The 17,302-nt window shown below is 48.5% G+C and overlaps 1 protein-coding gene across 18 annotated transcripts in view; it reads left to right on the forward strand.

Moving 5' to 3' along the window:
* Positions 1–17,302, forward strand: part of LOC135903718 (uncharacterized) — a 290,426-nt gene that overhangs the window by 225,251 nt on the left and 47,873 nt on the right. For 2 of the 18 annotated variants that reach the window (XR_011508354.1, XM_065434093.2), the window contains exon 1: positions 15,696–15,988. The exons of 14 other annotated variants lie outside the window; for them this stretch is intronic. The gene's annotated coding sequence lies outside the window, so the exon portion shown is untranslated. Of the gene's footprint in view, positions 1–15,694; positions 15,989–17,302 lie in introns of those variants that run through there. 2 more of the 18 variants (XM_070525034.1, XR_011508352.1) reach the window with 2 other exon arrangements.

Consider the following 17,302-nt stretch of genomic DNA (forward strand, 5'->3'; position numbering starts at 1 on the left):
CACACCAGATGCCCAGACGCAGATGTCATCGGCATACATTGATATTTTAACTGTGCTCGGAAGTCGTTCCACGAGACCAATGAGTACAAGGTTGAAAAGTGTGGGACTCAAGACACCGCCTTGTGGAACTCCATGCTGCGTATAGTATTGCGAGGTTGGGCCAGCTTCAGTGTTAAGAAAGAGAGACCGCCTATGTAAATAACTGCGAGTCCAACGATATAATGGACCGCCTAGGCCCACCGATTCCAATGCTTCAAGTATGGCGTCATGAAGAACGTTGTCGTAGGCTCCCTTTATGTCTAAGAACATTGCGACAGATAACCTCTTACACGTCTTTTGGTGTTGAACATAGGTTACCAGATCGATAACGTTGTCGATAGAACATCGGTGATGTCGAAAACCAGCCATGGCGTCCGGGTAGATTTCGTAGTGTTCAAGGTACCACTCAAGTCTGGCGAGGATCATTCGCTCCATTACCTTCCCAACGCAACTTGCCAGCGCAATTGGTCGGTATGAAGTAATCTCTAAGGGAGACTTGCCAGGCTTAAGAAGCGGCACCAGGCGGCTGATCTTCCAATCTTGGGGAACGTTGCCCTCCTGCCACGACTCGTTATAGATATTAAGGAGTGTTCTTCGTGCCCGTTCACCAAGGTGACATAGCATGCGGTAAGATATGCCATCCGGACCAGGCGACGACGACCGATTACATAGGGCGAGCGCCGCGTCAAGCTCTTGCGTCGTGAAAAGCAGATCCATGCGTGAATCTCGTGAATCTGGAATACGGTTCAATGTAAGCGAACCTGTACGAGTTGGCTGGCCCGCAACCATAGCACAGAAGTCTTCCGCCACATCAATGTCTTGTCGGCGCTGGAATAGTGCTAGGGCCTTAAACGGGAAACGCTGTTCCGGAACAGAACGTAGACCACGCACAGTTCTCCATATTTGAGATAGCGGTTTGCGGGGATCTAGCGACGCACAAAATTTCGACCACCGCTGAGCCTCTAGTTTGTCCATGCGGCGTTGTATCTTCTTTTGCATTCGCCTGGCTGTTCTTAGATCCTGAATTGACTTAGTGCGTCGATATCTTCTTTCGGCACGACGGCGAATCACACGAAGCCGCTCCAATTCCAGGTCGAATTCAGAATACCTTGAAGAACACGTGAGTGTGCGCGTGGCTGTCTGTGCCGTTTCCTTGATAGCTTGTTGAAGTCCACAAGAGAGGCCTTTGTGACAAGCGTCCTCAATGTGGGATTTAAAGACAGTCCAATCTATTCTTCGTATCGTGGTGGACGTATACGTGTTAGACATTCCCGTGATCTTGAGGTAAGTGGGGATGTGGTCACTTCCGTGCGTTTCAATGTCCAAAAACCACTTAACATGTGTGGCGAGGCGGTGGGAGACGAAAGTCAAATCGAGGCAGCTGCTGTACGTTATTCCCCGCAGAAATGTTGGACTCGCGTCATTCAGCAGGTAGAGACCGTTGTTGGAAGCTAAGGAAGCTAGTCGTCTTCCCGTCGCGTTAACCTTAGAGCTTCCCCAAATGGTATGGTGTGCATTGAAGTCCCCGGTGATAATCCATGGACCAGGTTGTGTTTTTAAGATGTCTTCTAGCCTTTTGGTGTCAAATCGGCTTGATGGAGACAGATACACCCCCAAGAGTGCAAAGGTGACATTCTTATTTTTAACAGTCATGCACACATACTGATTGTCGTCATGAGGTTGCACCGGTTGGACGACGTAAGTAAGTTCACGGCAAATAAACACGACGACCTTGCTGCTTTTGATGTCGCTTGATGAGAATGTTGTCTCATAGCCGGATAGTCTTATTGGATGGGATAATCTTGGTTCACAGATGACAATGATTGGAAATCGGTTAGTGAGAACAAATTGACGAAAATCGGCGATGCGAGATCTTAGACCTCTCGCGTTCCACTGAAGGATCGACGCTTCTCTGACCCCCTTACGAAATGACTGGTGATTGTCAGTCATGGCTTCACTCAAGGCTTGCTAGGACGGGGCTCAGCGCGTCGAGCACTTGTAGCCCACTTCGAGCAGATGGAGTGTCAATGCTTGTAAGCATGGCCCTGATGACATTCACAATAGATCGCAGCACCGGGATCATTTGGCAGTCGACTGTTGAAGCCTCACCAACAGAAGCGGGCTTCGATGGGAACGTCAAGCGTGGAGGCTCCTTAGAAGACTGAGAGCTTGCAAGCGTCGGCCACTCTTCCACGGGGGCAGCGTTTCCCGTCTGAGGTCTCCTTGTGCTCTCGGGCATTCTATTTGAGGATGATGGCGTTGGCACAAGCGGCGCCCGAACTCCACCCTGTCTTGAGCGTTTTCGTCGATGACGACGTCGACGCCGGATCTTTTCTGAGGCTTCTCTATGGGTTGAGTTATCCCTGACCATTTGCTTCAGAACTTCGAACTCTTTTTTGAGTCTTGGGCATTCTTTAGACGTTGCTTCATGGGTGCCTTTACAGTTGCCACAACTAAAGTTTGTTGCACGGCAGACATCTACAGTGTGTGACTCCGCGCACCGGGGGCACATTGGGGAGTTTGCGCCGGCGCCCTTAACATGCCCGATCTTGAAGCACTTGTGGCATTGAAGCGGCTTTGGGACAAACCGTCGTACGACATGTCGGAAGTGACCGACCTTCACGTGTGAAGGGATGGAATCCCCCTTGAACACAATCTTCACACAACGGCTGTTGCCGAGTCGGCATACGTGCGTGATGACCACTCCTTCGTATGCCGGTTTGATTAGAATTGGCAGGTCCGAGTTCGAAATAGCCAAGTCAACGTCGTAGATCACGCCTGCAGTGCAGGCCCCATCCATAGGTATGATCGGTCGTACTTTTATGTTCCCCAATTCTGTGATCTGTCGTAGCGTCTCCAGCGTGGTTCCACGGGTTGTGTCGACAGCTAGAACATTCTTTCGTGTGTTCAGCCGGACTTCCTTGATTTCGTTTGGCGCCTTTCCCTCAAGAAAAACAGAGAGAGCTTGCCTGTTCAGTACTCGAAGGTTGACGGAAGAATCCACTGGCATGAAGAGGATGGTGTGCGGCCAGCGTTCACTGCCTGCCTGCATGGTTGACGTACTCGCTGGTGACGACGCCTTGATAAGCCTCCTTTTAGCCCTTCGGCTCCTCACCGACACGAAGCTGTCATCGGATGAGTCGTCACCTGTGATTGAGTAGACCTCTGTGTCTTCACTGGTGCTGGACCAGGTGCCTCGTTTCCTTGAGGAGCTTGTCAATGTAGTGATCTGGCCAGACGGGCCGGCAATAGGCTCTGCATCCATGGCCACAGGAGTAAGAGTCTCTCTGGGGCGTTCACTGGTGGTTGACCAGGTGCCTTGACTCATAGAAGAGCTTGCAGTTGCAGACTTCTGGCTGCACGAGCCTGCGGAACGTTCCGCGTCCATCACCTCAAGCCAGGACGCGGAAAGCGCTCCAGAGACTGATGAAAATTTGACGAAAAACTGGCTAGCTGGCACAGGTGCGTTCTAGCACTGAGTAACTTCGTCGTCCGTTCGAGATGTGTTGGCCGATAGCGCCAGGCGCGTGGACGCTGCGGCATTCGCGGGTGGCCAAGATACAGGCCTGCGTGATTTGCGGGTCGCGAGCACCGGCTTTTTATCACTGGACGAGCACTGCCAGCTGAGCTGCGAGCGTGACACGGCTAGAATGCTGCGGCCTGTATCTTGGCTGCCCGCGAATGCCGCGGCGTCCACGTGCGTGGCGCTATCGGCCAACACATCTCGAACCCAGGGCTTGTCGCTAGGCGTCGCAGGCGCAGTGCGGAGCAGCCTTCGGGCCACTCTAGACAAGTGTGATCGACACTGTACAGTCGGTCGCCCAAGGGGTATGCAGCTTCTGTCAGTGCGGTTTCGACGGTGTTGGCTCGACCGTCGTCGCGGTAACGTTTGAGTCTGTTAGTGGCACATTCAGTGATTCATTTCAGTCGACAGACGAGTAGTTCCAGCATCCTATCATTGTACTGAAAACTTACTGCTCTGGCGTACGGGGTGTCTTAGTGGCTATGGTGTTGGGCTGCTGAGCACGGAGGTCGCGGGATCGAATCACGCCCACGGCGGCCGCATTCGATGTGGGAGAAATGCGAAAACACGTGTGTACTTAGATTTAGGTGCACGTTAAGGAACCCCAGGTGGTCGAAATTTCCGGAGTCCACTACGGCGTGCCTCATAATCAGAAAGTGGTTTTGGCACGTAAAACCCCATAATTTAGTTCTTTACTTATTTATTTTTGCTTTGGCGTAGCACTGTCTCACAAGCGACGGTCACTACGGCAGTCGCTTTCGTTGTCTACCATTTTCTGTCCGGCTTGCGCTCTCGCTCGCCGGGATGCTGTAATGCTGCGTAATGAGGCGGCCTTCAGTCGGGCATATCATCGACACATCTTCTCGGCCTTCGTTTCATGTTCTCGCGAGGCTCTCGAAATTGACTCGTCGTTCGTGTGGCGTGCGCTTTCTGTGACTCGGATCTAGAGTGCCTCGCACCCGATCGACCATCCGAATTTACCATTACTTACGTGTGCGTGAGTTCAATGGCGAGAGGCTTATCTAGGATTGCGTGTACTGTCTCGTTCACTTTGAGCTGCAATGCACGAGCCATGGTCGGAGCCCTAGTCTCGTGCATCCTCGTGATTTAGAGAGAGAGAGAGAGAGAGAGAGAGAGAGAGAGAGACGAGTTACGAAACCGAGGAGGCGGTGCGCCATGACGCAGCACGCTGCGCTGGGGTCTAAGGAGGCCGAGCTGCTCGGCAGAACAGTTTAGTGCTCCGCGAAGAACGCATACGACGCCAAGCGCGGGCTGATACTCGAGCTCCGGGGCCCGAGCCCCCTCCGAAATTTTCCGGGAGTGAAAGGCGGAGCCACGTCCCCCCCCCCTCCCCCGGCGATGCCCAAGCCTGCCCTCCCATCTAACGTGTCATTGCCAGAGTTTTGTCACCCACGCCATTTGAGGTTTCTTTTCACTTGCCTCGACCTTTTCACTTCAAATTTTATTGTGGCTAACAGCTTACTGCATCATTTTAGGCGCAGGCGTGCACGGATTTTAATCCATACTTTGCTTTGTTTCTCCATATCCTGACAATAATAGGGCAAGCGCATTAGAAGTACCAGCGTATCCGTATCATCCGTATTTTCTCACTTCAACATTGTTTTAAATTTTCACTGTAAACGCCATGCACTTGCATAATATATTTAGATATATACACAGGACAAAATTCATTATATATATTTAAGGAAAAGGAAGTAGCCAATTAACAATTATTTCGAAAGGTATGGATAGCTTATGCCTAAAGAATGAATATATTGATGTCTATTCTCGCTTCAAAACGCTATGCGTGTCTTTCTGGCCCCGAAGAAAAAAATCTGTAGACTTTAGTGACTCCTTCGGCAGTCATTTATCAACGGCGTATGAAGTGCACGTGAATGATATGTCTCTAAATATCGCTTCTCTTTCCAATTAACCATGCTAACTACTCATTAAAAGACACTTCTAATAATTTACAACATTTATTAGGGATGAAAACATCGTCATTTGCATGTAGATATCATAAATATATACAGGGTGTCCCAATTAACTATCATACGCAAAGATAAAAAAGGTAATGCGTTACTCGAAGTAAACCTAGTGCCTCGATATTTAATTAGGTAATTGTAATTAATTATCCAACTCGAGACGTACTATCATGATTGTCAAAGTGTCAATGAGCTTTTGTACCCACAGCCACGGGGCATCTGACCGCGGCATCTTCAGCGACGTACTAATTGCGTACTAATTATTTCCGATTGATAAATAAACCCTGTAATATATGGCGAATACACAGACAGCACTTCCCTCTGTATCTTTCTGCGTTCTCGTTCAATCACGCTTGTACACTCTCTCACGAATACCACATCACTGTGCTCCCACCTGCATCATAAAACAGCGCCCTCGAACAGGCTCCTTCTGAGTTGGCCAGTGTGAAATGAAGGAAATAACAACAAAAAGAAAGAGACCGCCCAAGCACTCCGTACAGATGGTTAACCAGCGAAGCTGAGACGTGCGGCCCCGGTGTTTATCACTGGGTTAATCCCGACGGTTCATTAAACGACGGCTTGGACGGCTGCCGGATCCTCGGTACGCAGTTGGCTACTTACGCTGGGCTCCACAAGCTTGTTCTTGTGCCCGGGATGCAGCATCGGGTCGGCGCGCAGACGTCATTTAGGCAGCAGCTGGTGTTCAATGGCGCTTACGAATTCATAAATAAGGGCTCACCGAAATGTGGTTTTTTTTTTCGTGTAGGTTAATAATTAATATTTGGGGTTTTACGTGCCAAAACCACTTTCTGATTATGAGGCACGCCGTAGTGGAGGACTCCGGAAATTTTGACCGCCTGGGGTTCTTTAACGTGCACCTAAATCTAAGCACACGGGTGTTTTCGCATTTCGCCCCCATCGAAATGCGGCCGCCGTGGCCGGGATTCGATCCCGCCACCTCGTGCTCAGCAGCCCAACACCATAGCCACTGAGCAACCACGGCGGGTTTTTCGTGCAGGTTGCCGATTCGGTTCATATAGAAGTGGTTACTTTCTTGAACGCATCGGTTTTGCCTTATCTGGACACGTTGGTTGCTTCCCGCTCTGTTTATTTGGCTTCTATTTCACGCCATGAACCTGTTTTTGCAGCACGTATGCATTCTCATGAAAACTAAAACAGTCACTTTAACTTAACTTGGCTTTGGTCCGAAGCAAATTTCTGGCGCGAAATATAGCTGCGCGCATACTCTGTCGATGCGGTGCGAGCAAAGACGGGATTTTTAAACATGCTATACCTATTGCATTGCTTTTCGCGTTTCGTGCGTGGTCAGAGCGACGCTTCGGCCCCGTTATCAAGGCGCTTTTGTAGTCTGTCTGATCACTCGGCCTGCCTTGAGAGACGGGTAATAAGTGTGACGCAGGGAGGAAGGAATAGCTGCAAAGCCGCGAAGACTGCTGTTGGTGCTCCGTCCGTGCTATTATCAAGGGGATGCACTCTCTCTTCGGGCTTGCGACAGGTAATGCAGTTGCTTTAAATCAGCTTATTTGAGGGCGCTGCTCATGATGCAGGTCGGAGCGTATAGTCAACCGGTATTTCTTTATTTTTCGTGAGGTTTGTTTCCCAGTCGGAAAAAAATTATACGCAATTAATACGTCACTGAAAACACAGCAATCATGTCCTTTGGGGATGCCTACAAATGCCTCATTGACACTTTCATAATTAGGACAGTGCTTCTTGAATGAGATAATTAATTGCAATTGTCGAATTAAATCTCAGTAACGAAAGAATTACTGGCAGCAACTCCACTATACTGGAAACAATATGCACTAAGTTTTCTTCGGGTAACGCAACTGCTTTTTTTTTTAAAAAGTCTTGGTGCATGATGGTTGGGGCGCCCTGTAAAATTCACTCAGTAACCGAAGCAAGGCCAAGCCGGATTCACTTGAAATCAGAATCAACAGCAGTCATGGGCACGAACGCTTATACTCGGACTCAAAGAAAAAGAGAAAAAAAAGAGAGAGAGGCTGCAGTTTCGCCGGAAAGGCGAAGCAGTGTTAGCGTTTGCGAAGTATACGACAATTACACGAAAGAAAATTACACCACTGAGAGACGCCAGATTCTTGGTGGGAGAGGAATCGGGCTATGAAATTGAACTATCGCCTACTATGAAGGTCTTGTAAATTCTCACATAAGGTCATCCCTTCAGTGAACAATTCTTCAAGGTCACACGAACTTTCCTTAAGTGCAAAACACGCACGCACACACGCACGCACATGCATATACAGTAAAAGCTCGTTAATTCGAACCTCAAGGGGAAGCCGCTTCAGTTCGAATTAACGAAAGTTCGAACTAACGAAAGTGAAGGAGGGCAACAGTACACTGCGATTTGGAAGCAGTAGGGCATGCCAGAAATTTGGCGTGTCAGAAAATGATGGCGTGTGCCCGCGGCACACGCCATCTTCAAGTCGAAGCTCTGGGTCCGACTGTGCCACACCACCGATGTCCACCGAAACGAACGTTAGCCGAGGCTTAACACCATCGCAATGAATCGCGACGGCCGATACCTCCTACACTGAAAACAGAGGTGCACAACCGATGAAGACTGCCTAGACAAAGACGCTGAACATGTGAAGGTGGCGAAAGCCCTGATTCGTTGGTTCTTGATTGCAAGCGCAGCTGCGACGTACTTGATTCGCTTTGTTTTGGACCTTGCAGTGCCATCTCCGCACAACATTAGCAGCTGTACAAGATTTGCAAAGCCTCCGAGATTCGCAACGGCCAAGAAGTCTCGGAGGTTACTGGCTGACCCCGCGTCGGTTAGATTTTTTTCCGATTTTGCCTTCTCTCGCCGTTCTCTCCGTTTCGGAGGCAATACAGCCTTGTGTGTAGGCAGTAGGCGCGTTTCTCTGGCCGTGTGCCAGGCGAGTGTAGTTCGAATTATCCGTGAGGGAACCTTCTGGCGTTCGAATTAACGGACTTTTTTATGCATAGACTTCTGTGGAGCTTGGCCGAGCAAATCGTACAGTTCGAATTATCCATAAATTCGAATTATTGAAGTTCGAATTAACGAGCTTTCACTGTATATATATATATACAGTAAAAGCTCGTTAATTCGAACCGCAAGGGGAAGCCGCTTCAGTTCGAATTAACGAAAGTTCGAACTAACGAAAGTGAAGGAGGACAACAGTACACTGCGATTTGGAAGCAGTAGGGCATGTCAGAAATTTGGCGGGTCAGAAAGTGATGGCGTGTGCCGCGGGCACACGCCCTCTTCAAGTCGAAACTCTGGGTCCGACTGTGCCACACCACCGATGTCCACCGAAACGAACGTTAGCCGAGGCTTAACACCATCACAATGAATCGCGACGGCCGATACCTCCTAAGCTGAAAACAGAGGTGCACAACCGATGAAGACTGCCGAGACAAAGACGCTGAACATGTGGAGGTGGCGAAGGCCCTCATTCGTTGGTTCTTGATTACAAGCGCAGCTGCGACGTACTTGATTCGCTGTGTTTTGGAGCTTGCCGTGCCATCTCCACACAACATTAGCAGCTGTACAAGATTTGCAAAGCCTCCGAGATTCGCAACAAGCAAGAAGTCTCGGAGGTTACGTAGAACGGAGAGGCGGCAGCCGCCGCTGCCTTCTGGCTGACCCCGCGTCGGTTAGATTTTTTTTTCCGATTTTGCCTTCTCTCGCCGTTCTCTCCGTTTCGGAGGCAATACAGCCTTGTGTGTAGGCAGTAGGCGCGCTTCTCTGGCCGTGTGTCAGGCGAGCGTAGTTCGGATTATCCGTGAGGGAACCTTCTCGCGTTCGAATTAACGAACTTTTTTATACATATACTTCTGTGGAGCTTGGCCGGACCAAATAGTGCAGTTCGAATTATCCATAAATTTGAATTATTGAAGTTCGAATTAGCGAGCTTTCACTGTATATATATATATGGTTCGGGAAGCTGGTCGGGCCCCAGCCCCCTCCGGAAAAATGAACGTTCCGCCTATGGGTTGAAGTGCATAGAGGAGGCATTACAAAATCCTGACTGAGAGCTTACGACTATCGTTGGGGACCAATGCTTCATTGATGGTTCGTACGTTTGTTTTGAGCTCTTTTTTTTTTTATTGAAACGTATGCTGTTATGTCTGTTGTATGGATGAATTCAATGAACAGAGCGAGAGAAAACATCTTTAATGAGCATAAGGATGGCTCGAATTCAGGAGTGGTTCCCTCTTCACCAGAATCCATGCACTGTCTTGGCTGCGACCTCCTTCTTACCCAGCATGATCTGGTCCGACAGGCGGGAGCCGGACAGCGGCGTCTCCCATATATATATATATATATATATATATATATATATATATATATATATATATATATATATATATATATATATATATATATATATATATATGGTTCGGGAAGCTGGTCGGGCCCCAGCCCCCTCCGGAAAAATGAACGTTCCGCCTATGGGTTGAAGTGCATAGAGGAGGCATTACAAAATCCTGACTGAGAGCTTACGACTATCGTTGGAAGGTTAGGTGTACTAGCATTGCATTCTACCGGCGCTAACATATGGGGCAGAAACTTGCAGGTTAACAAAGAAGCTCGAGAAGAATTTAAGGACCGCGCAAAGAGTGATGTCAGGATGTTAGGCGTAACGTGAAGAGACGGGAAGAGAGTGGCGTGGAACAGAGAGCAAATGGAGATAGCCGATATTCTTGTTGACATTAAGAGCAAAGAATTAACGCCTTAAGCTCCTCTCGGGGTTGTCTAAGTATGCCTAAGCATTGTACCACTTGCTCATACCCATGGAGCCCGGTCACATTATCAATGCTATGAAACTTGATCCGAAAAGCATAAACTCTTATCAACCCTCATCGGCCGGTATCAGTGTTATCGAACATGATCCGATCCTTATAAAATCTTACCGGTCCTTATCAACCTGGGTGTGCAGCGAAGTTGCAAAACCGCCACTATGTTTGCTAAAGGGTTTAACCAATGCTTCATTGATGGTTCGTACGTTTGTTTTGAGCTCGTTTTTTTTTATTGAAACGTATGCTGTTATGTCTGTTGTATGGATGAATTCAATGAACAGAGCGAGAGAAAACATCTTTAATGAGCATAAGGATGGCTCGAATTCAGGAGTGGTTCCCTCTTCACCAGAATCCATGCACTGTCTTGGCTGCGACCTCCTTCTTACCCAGCATGATCTGGTCCGACAGGCGGGAGCCGGACAGCGGCGTCTCCCATTGCCCTTGGGGGTGGGGGGATTGGTGGTAGGGGGTATAGGAGGCAAGTCTGTATCTTGTCTTGCAATCTATGACAATCTGCCGGAGTGTTCTTAGCTGTTCGTTCTATTTAACTTCGTCATATTAAGTAGGGAACATTAGATGAAGCCTCCTTGGGTGGGAGAACGTGTTGATTTGCAATAACTGATTGTTGTCTCTTACGTCATCGTGGGCTGCGGATATGGGGGTGGTGAGTGTTCGACGGTGGAGTCTGTAATGTTGAGTGATTTCTTGGTATGGTGGTCAGTCTAGTGAGCTGTTCTGTGTCCTTCAAGGCCTGGTCAATAAGTTCTAAGGCCTTGGAGTGGGAGAGTTGGTTGCCCTCCAAGCAGGCATGAGCTGGGGTCCACAATAGTTAAACATTTATTTCTGGAAGCTTCGCTGTTAGTATGCGTTGAGTCTTTGGTGCCACCCAGCCCGATGTAAAGCTCCTGCACACTTCCCCGGAATCAGTTGTGACTGTTGTCGTAGCTTGTGTTAGGGCTGATGCTACGGCTAGTTCCTCTGCTTCCTGTGTTGTTGCATCTGGCATGGTGGCGCTGACGAGGAGATTCGTCTTTGTCGTCACCATGACTGCTTTGGCTCTTTTGCCACGGTATGCGGCTGTATCTGTGTAGACCACCTCCTGGAGAGACCCGTAAGTCCTGCCCAGGGCTTTGGATCTTGCTTGGCACCGCCCTTCGCGGTGGGCAGGGTATATATTTTTCGGTAGGGGATGGATCATGACGTGACGTCGCCAGTACTCAGGGAGCAGTCTGGGTGGTTTCGCATCTGTAAGGTAGTTCAACTAGATTTGTCAAGGAACCTTATGTCCTGTTCTGGTCATAGCCAGGCGCATTTTCTGACTGGAGAAGTCTTCAACCGTACTATGGAGACCCATACGCGGAAGGTTGCCTATGGACGTGCTCATAGGGAGTCCAAGGGCTTGCTTTGTGACTTTTCGAATGCGTGTGTTTAGATTGTCTTTGTCGAGTTTCATCAGTACCACTTACGGCGCTCCATAGTTGACATTAGAAAGGATGGAGGCTCTAACGAGGCGGATGGTGTCGTTCTCCATCATTCCTCGATGTATGTTACCGTACGAATTATGTGTAAACCTGCTGCGTAATCCTGGTGAGGCGTTGGAGCACCTGGTCGCATTTTGCATCAGTTTGCATGAGGAGTCCAAGGTTTCTGAAGGTTTTGCAGGGCTTTATAACCTGTCCGTCGAGGACGATCTGTATGCTATTTTCATCCTTCTGGGTGCGACGGTGCCGGACCAGAAGAAGCTCTCTTCTGAGGTAAGCAGACAAGTCCGCTCTCCTTTGCACATTGGTTTACCGTGTTCGCTGCAAGTTGCAGGGTGTTTTGCAAGCCGCCGAGCGAGTCTGTACCCGTCCATAGGGTCACATCATCTGCGTATAGTGCATAGCGTAGGTTCGGTATGCCCCCCAGCCGCCCCGGGAAACCTAGGAGCGCCATGCTGAAGGGAATCGCGGGGCTAAGCGCGCCTTGGGGAGTGCCTTTGCTTCCGAGTGTGATGCTGAGAGAGGCTATATCCCCGATACTGGTGATGGTTGTGAGGTGAAGAAAATCAACAACGTAATTGTGTGTTCTCTCCCCGCATCCTCTGTTGCTGATTCCGAAGGATCAAGTAAAACTCTTGCTTGGGCCAGTTGGTTCATGCTTGAATTAGTAAAGGCAAGGCACAGAAGACCAGGACTCAAGAGCAACACCAACGACAGGACCAGCGCCACTCGGACTTGAGTATTTTGCATACTCAAGCCGACTCAAGCATACTTTTGCCGGTCCTGTCGTTTGTGTTCTTCTTGAGTCCTGGTCTTCTGCGCCTTGCCTTTACTAATCCGAAGAATCGCCTCGTGTGCCACGTTGTCAAATGCCCCCTTCAGGTCTAGCCATGAATGTATGCAGTGTACGCTTCACTTTGAGCTTGTAGCCTCTGCGTTACATAGGTATGACCCATTGCATTCGTCTTACGTGACGGACGGGCAGGAGTCTCGTTGGTGACATAGAAATCATTACGGATTTAAAGAAGGAGCTGGGAAGGCCATGTAATGCGTAGGGTAGATAACTGGTGGATGATTAGAACTACAGAATAGGTGCCATTGGGAGGGACGCGCAGGCAAGTGCGGCAGTGAACTAGGTGGGTTGATGAAATTACGAAATTTGCAAGCGCAAGTTGGAATCGGCTAGTGTAAGACAGGGGTAATTTGCGATCGCGGAGAAAGGCCTTCGTCCTGCAGTGGACATAAAACAGGCTGCTGATGATCATGATGACATCTGCATAGAATACGGGCTTAAATCACCATGCCGTTTACGATGTACGTAAAAAATGATTTTGTTGTGTGTGCTGTTGTCTCTAATCATGCCATACCAAATTTTTTTCCCGTACAATGCATCCACTATCTGTTTAATTTCTTAGAGCACGTTCACGATACTGCTGAACAATGCATGGGTGGTAGGTCTATTGTCATGCAGTGTATTCTGCCATTAGCCAGCCGTACGTTCTCATGACCTGTAATGCTACGGAAACAATAAATGCAATGTCTTTCTTGACTAGTTACCACCACTTTTCCCTATCGGGTATATCTCTTTTTATTTTGTTTCTAGTCTCTTGCGTGAGTCAATCCATGAGATCGTGCAATGTAAACAAGTGGCACTGGGTATTCGCCACAGGGTATGTCCCCTTGGTTTTAATAGGTATGTGACAACATTTCGCATGGGCCATTGTAGTTGCTGGGGCTGTGCCTCTGGATGCGTCTTACAGGGGTCACTGGGAATCTGATGAATATGATGATTACAATGACGATAAATGGTGACAAGAAGTTGAAAGGTGATACAACCTCTCGTTGACGTCGATCAAACGTTTTCTCTCCCAACGCGGCTTTCACAATAAAGCGTACGATTCATGTACCCGATTGTCAACGTCAACTCGCCAAGGAAGACAATGTATTCCATAGGCTTCAAGTGGACGATGAATCGCCTTCCGAATTCTTTTATTATAGTAAGCAGATTTTGCAGTAAGCACAATGTTAATGTAATAATAGTCCGCTGAGGTGGCTTCGCGGCTATGATAGTGCGCTGTTAAGCAAGAGGCCGCGGGATCGAATCCCGGCCACGGCGGCCGCATTTCTAAGGGGGCGAAACACAAAATCACCCGTGGGCGCACGTTAGAGATCCAGTGGTGGTCAGAAATAATCCCAAGCCCTCCACTATAGCGTACCTCATAAGCAGATATTGTTTTGACACGGAAAACCTCATAATTCAATTTTTGCGTTTTACGTGCCAAAACCACTTTCTGATTATGAGGCACGCCATAGTGGACTCCGAAAATTTGGACCACCTGGGGTTCATTAACGTGCACCTATATCTAAGTACACGGGTGTTTTCGCATTTCGCCCCCATCGAAATGCGGCCGCCGTGGCCGGGATTCAATCCCGCGACTTCGTGTTCAGAAGCCCAACACCATAGCTACTGAGCAACCACGGCGGGTAATTCAATATAATAGGTAAAAAGTAAGCGGAATCGCCGTGCATTTCACGCACATGTTATAACTTGGACACAAAATAATGAAAGACAAAATCATCGTTTACAATAGTCAAGCTATCAGAAGCTGATCTCCAACTGACATAATCGGATGGAGAGTCGTGACGTAATGCAATCGCAGTAGTACGTACCAGTCGAGAGCGGGTTTGTTATACTATTTTATAATATTTAATTAACTGAGAACAATGGTTTTTATAGAAACACAAGAAAATTGCTACTTAAATCGTTTCCTTTCTTTGTCTGCTCAAGTGAATTACACACAGTGTTTCCTAGTTTTCGTTATAGCTTCACGCAGAACGCCTCGGATATATGCATACAGAACCCCCGCATATGCGAACATTTAATCATATCATGCATTTATATGTGCAGATGCCTCTGCAATTCATGGTGCAACTGTCGCATTAAAATGTTGCTGAGCACCGTACACTTTAGGCGACAGGAAAGTGCAGTGAATGAAGCCGCAGCTATTCAGTGTAAACTTGCAAGTTTGAATCAAGGAGGTTAAAGAAAAACTGCAGGAGTGGATGGAGCGCCCGTCAGGTGAAGCCGCCACGTCGCCATCTTTCGGGGGACAAAAGCAAGCCAGTCGCCTCATCTTATGTGTTTCGGGTCGTCGTATCATGTCGTGGGCAGTGCCGTGCGGATCCCAAAATGTGCTAGCGTGCTCGGGTGTTTTTAGGTAAGTTGACGTACAAGCAGTTGACATGTTAGTGTTGTTCTTCTAGTTTAAATAAAGTAGGAGATTAGCACTGCCTTGCTCTAAATTAAAGGAAAATTTTATAGTTATGCCTCAAAGAAAGCGACCGCCACCAAAGTTCCGAGACTCTCAATGCTGTGAGGATGCTAAAGCACCGGCAACGCCGGATGATTATGAAGATAACGAATACTTACGCCTGTTGCATGCACTGGTCTTTCTCATGCTATGTTTTCAGTTAATTGCTTTTGTTCTGACACCTTTCATGATTGATCAATTATTACGCTGCATTAAAGAAGGCGAATAAAGGCTAATAAGTGCGCGAATGTTCTTATGCTTGGCGGTAGCTGCATATTCATGCCGATAAAATGGAAAAGAATTCCCCAGTGTCTGCGATCCGGAGACATCCAATATGGCTCACTTCAGCGCCCGAAGTGTTGCATTAGAACTTGAAAACCCGTTAAGCAATTCAAAACCGCTGGAAAAGTCGGCGAACAGCGCCGCGAAGCTCTCGGCAGGCCGCTTCTTGCCCCCCCCCCCCCCCCCTCCAATATGGCAGCCGCCGGCTTCACCCGAGCAGCAGCCATAGGCCAGTATACACGAGTTCCAATGCAGCCGTCTTCTTTGGTTTGAATTGCGTCCGCCATCGACGTCTGGAAATTTTCATGCGAACCTAGGCAGAGCTGATAGTGCGAACGCGTCGATGACTTGCACGATGCAGCGTGTGCGATAGATGATAACGATAGCCGAAAGGAAGGCCCCGACGGAAGAACAACGAAGCGTGATGAGACCTGCGCTGCTCGGGTTAACTCTCCTCGGTTGCCTAGGAAACGGTCCCGCATGCGCCAGGCTGGCGTAGACGTTACCGCGGCAGAACGCTGTCGGGACCTGGCTGCGGTCGACGCGTCTGGGAGTGCGGTAAGCGGCACGGATATTATTTTTTCGCGCTAGTAAGCTGAAAATTGTGTTGCGAGCGTGGTTACTCTAGTTCAGTGATAAGAAGAGTAACTAGTACGTTGCTGGAAAAGAACGCCACAATCTAATTTCGTTTGGAAAACCTCAAAAAACGCTCCCGTTTAATTTTTGTCGAAACTAATGAAAGCCCGGCCAGAACACATACGTTGTCGTTTCTAGCAGATGCCATTCTCCCGTTAGCGCGAAATAATAGCACGCTTGTGTTGTTCCGAAGTCGGAATATTTTAATGCGAGACTTGCCTTCCGGCATTCAAGGTTTGCATGTGAACCTGTAGACCAACGAATTTTTGGAAACTAATATGTAGTTGAGTACGTTTTTATTAGTGCCTACAGTGGTTTCTCCTGACACCTACAATTGCAATTTAGCGAGGTCGTTATATTTACGACTTGTGTTGGGGCTCCTGGAAATAGTATAGTTATAACACAGCGCTGCCATATGTTAGGCCATGTTTAAGCCGCGCACACGCCTAACGAGCATTTCTACCTCTTATGCGCACGGTGCTGGGCATTTATGGCTCGAATGCTTTCAGTGGCGCTAGCTTAATGCGTCTTCCTTCCAAAGCATTCAGTTGTGGCCGCTGTAGGTGTGGCTTCATTGTTAGAAATAATTGTGATTACAGCTGCACTTACGGTGGTCTGACATGAGGCTTGAATGCCACCGCCCTGATATGCCGCGAGAGCTGGACTTGTACGCTCAGTTTTGGTTCGCTAGTCGTGATGACATGCCTTCAGGTCGCGGTGGCATCATGACACGTTGTTTATTCGGCGATTCCTTCAACTTTATTCCCACGTGAAATCATGTCTAAGCTAACAATTGAAAGCACGGTTAGTCTGATCTTGGAGCAACGGACGTTTCGAAATACCCTTACCAGAAGCGCTTGATATAATATGCTGGCCGGAGTGTTTATCTGCGGCGAGCTTAATGAAATAAAACAGGAATATGTTGTTCATTCGATTATACTGTTTTGTTTTCTAATAATTCGCGCAAATTCGCATTTCTCACAGCTATCATAATGACCACGCACCGTACATTGTTTCTCCGTTTACCTGTTATCGCTTCTACAGAAATATCGCTCTTTATCAGATCATTCGCTCAGGCACGGCGTGCTTTTGCTGCATTCGAACTTTGTGAACGTTGTCGCCAATTCGATAGCAGCCTCAGGCTTGCCTTAGAATGTACAGTCGACCGGTTAATTAACAGTACCGCACGTGCGGCGACTCGCCGGCCGGTCGGCGCCGTCGAACCGCGCGAAGCGA

Source organism: Dermacentor albipictus, chromosome 9, assembly GCF_038994185.2.
Source record: "Dermacentor albipictus isolate Rhodes 1998 colony chromosome 9, USDA_Dalb.pri_finalv2, whole genome shotgun sequence".
Lineage (NCBI taxonomy): Eukaryota > Metazoa > Arthropoda > Arachnida > Ixodida > Ixodidae > Dermacentor > Dermacentor albipictus.